Below are 3,366 nucleotides of genomic sequence, written 5' to 3'. Positions count from 1 at the left end.
TGTCGCTTGTGAATAAGTTAGAAACAATGTATTGACGAGGAGCTAACAAGTCACATTGTTTCATCCAAAAGAGTCAAGACTCAATTTGGACACTGGCCAGTTCATTTATTCACACTCCAAGGAACAAAGCATGAGGTGACATACATTGCATTTCAGCAATCTTGTACATGAATTCCATATCTATGAGAACTTCACAAAGTTACTCATGACAGACTCACAACTTAGTACTTCACCAATAGGCCTTGTTCGGAATCACATAGTGAGTCCGAACTTTGACTTTCTCAAATGAGAATACTAAGGTGTGAAATGGCATGTCTCATTTCAGGATTAAGGTAAGCATGATGCAATTCATACATAGTGACTTCGAGACATAAGAGGTTAAATGGTTTGTTCTTATCTTGTCTCTAGAAGTGCACTGGTCAATTCAGTACCTTCGGAAGATACCTAGAAGAACTATAGAGTTCCTAACTCTCAATGCCTCATAACCAGACATCATAGATTCTTCTAACAATCATACTGAGGTCAATAGTCCTTTGACCCTAAGATTGCGAATATATCGTTTTAAGCAAACTACGAAGAGTTTGTTCATGCAAATCTACATTTGTCTCTTCGTAAGTTGTTAAGTTTGTTTATGGACTAAAAGACTATGGTTTTATCATAAAGCTTCAGACAAGGAAGATTGAATGAACGTTTCAACTTTATTAATGAATGAATAGGCAATTACAAGCAAGAGTCTTCATGAGACTTTATTACATCAAATGTTCAAAATAAAGACTACAACTCTTCTTGTGGGCACTATTGACAACAGTTTATACATAGAGTGAGCTAATGCTCAGCGAGAATAACTATAACTCACAAAACGTAAGCAATAAAATCAAATGCATGAACCGGTTATTAGTACTTGACATGAGATACCCTATTAAAATCTATCGTATTTTAGTTCGGGGGTCCCCTAGAGTAGCCGTACCGATTTCAGTGTACATTTTGGTAACAAACCATGAGGTTGCGACCTCCCATAGAAAGCCCCGTCACATACATAAACATATGAGGAACTCTATATGTGAGCCCGTAGTTCGCACTACTACAAATTAGCATATTGGGTGCGGAAGGGTATTAGGTGCGATATGTCGCACCTAAGCCCATATTAGGTGCGACATGTCGCACCGGATACTCATCCGGATGACTAAAAATTTCGCTAATGTTTAGTGCTATTCGGTGCGACATTGTCGCACCTAATATGAAAATGTCGCACCTAATACCTTTAGGTGCGACATGTGTCGCACCTAATACCTTTAGGTGCGACAAATGTCGCACCCAATGGGTTTCAAATTTAAACTTTTCAGCCGAATCCCGCCGATTTTTTTTTATCATATTGGGTGCGACATTGTCGCACCTAATATGATTATTAGGTGCGACAGTGTCGCACCCAATATGAATTAGGGTTTTTAAACCCAAACTTCCTTCTTTTTCACTCATTCTCGCTCACTTTCTCTCTCACTCGATCTGTCTCTCTCTCTGCTCCTCGCCGCCGTCCCTCCCCGGTACGTCTCTCTCTGTCACCGTCTCTCTCTCATACACTCTCTCTCTCTCTCTCACCGTCTCACACTTTCTCTGCCAGTCAGCCGTCCATCCCGCTGCCCCCTCCGCTGCTCCGCCCCACTGCCCCCTCCCGCGCACCTCTGCTCTGCCCCGCTGCCTCCTCTCGCGCCCCGCTGCTCCGCCCCGCTGCCCCCTCCCGCGCCCCGCTGCTCCGCCCCGCTGCCTCGCCCCGCTGCCCCGTCCCGCGCACCGCGGCCTCGCCCCGCTGCACGTCGCCGTCTAGCCCCGCTGCCCCGTCCCGCCCCGCTGCACGTCGCCGTCCTGCCCCGCTGCACGTCTCGCGTCCAGCCCCGCCAACCCCCGTCCCGCCCCGCTGCACGTCGTCGTCCAGCCGCTGCCCCGCCGTCCAGTTTTGTAATTTTTTTTTTAATTAAAAAAACGTATTAGGTGCGACATTGTCGCACCCGAAAATGTCGCACCTAAAGGTGTGACTATTAGGTGCGACATGTCGCACCTAATGCCTTTAGCGACGGGAGATTAGGTGCGACTTTGTCGCACCTAATGTCGCACCTAATAAACTATTAGGTGCGACTATTGGGCTATTAGGTGCGACATCCGTCGCACCCGATGACGATTTTTGTCCTAGTGTCGGCTCGAGAAATTCCTCTAGTTACCTCCGTAGTTCGAGGCGGTACGACTCTCTTGCTTACTTAACTTATCAACCGTGTATATTACGTTAAAATCATGAGCGACATAAGATAAAAACATACATGATAACATAGCTAGAAAGATAAGACGTGTTATAGATATTCTAATACACATCATAAGATAACATAACATATCGTCATATCATATCATACCAAGCACATTCCGAACAAACACACACACAAAAATTCACACCATACATAAATACTTCATATCACATAATACTTAATATATTTTTGAACTAATCCGTGTTGCAATGAGATTATTCTCACCTGGATATCGGAATTACGATCGAAGACCGTTGAAGGAAAAAGATGCTCTTAATGACTCGGAACCTAAACGGAAAAGGTTGACAATTACTTATCAGGTAAGAAAAGGATTTAATACATGACTTAGTTTCTGAAAATTTTCAGAAACGAGATCCGACGTGAAATTACTAAAATACCCTTGGCTATTAGGGTTTCGGGGAAAACTAAAACTCTGGAAAAACTTTTGTAAAAATTCCAATACGTATAAAATATAATTTTGAGCACTTTTTGTAAAGGCATCACGGACAAAATAAATTTTTAACTATTTATTAAAAATAAAATAAGATGCAACAATTTGGCTAAAAAAAGAACTTGTAAAAACCAATCTGTGCATCGTTTCCAAAATTCTTATACCGTAAAACTTTTTTATTGAAACTTAAAATAAATTACATATTTAGAAAAACGACACGTAGTACTAACCATTGCAAAAACTTTCGAATAAAAATAATTAACGGGCAATTCACACTAAGCGTCTGAAAAATAATTTCTAAAATTTGATCAAAACTGTAAAACTGGTACGCGCACTGATCGGAATTTAATCAGAACATATTTTGTGTTTCATAAAAAAATTAATCGATTTAACATTTAGATAGAAGAAACATAAACCTAATTTTTCCAAAAAGAATCGATGAAAAATAATTATTTTTGAAGCCAGGGTAAGCGTATGAAAATCAGTGTTTGATTAAATCCGAACCAGAAACCCTTTTTTTTTATCTAAAAACCTACTAAAAAAATCACAAACAATATAGAAATTAATTTGAGAAGACCACGAATTTCATACCTAACTTCTCAGATGGTTGTAAAAGAATTAGTC

This window comes from Urtica dioica, chromosome 8 (genome assembly GCF_054948205.1).
Source record: "Urtica dioica subsp. dioica isolate 48M chromosome 8, U.dioica_male_clone48M_v1_H2, whole genome shotgun sequence".
NCBI lineage: Eukaryota > Viridiplantae > Streptophyta > Magnoliopsida > Rosales > Urticaceae > Urtica > Urtica dioica.
The sequence above is the reverse complement of the archived record's forward strand: the minus strand, read 5'-3'. Positions refer to the sequence as shown.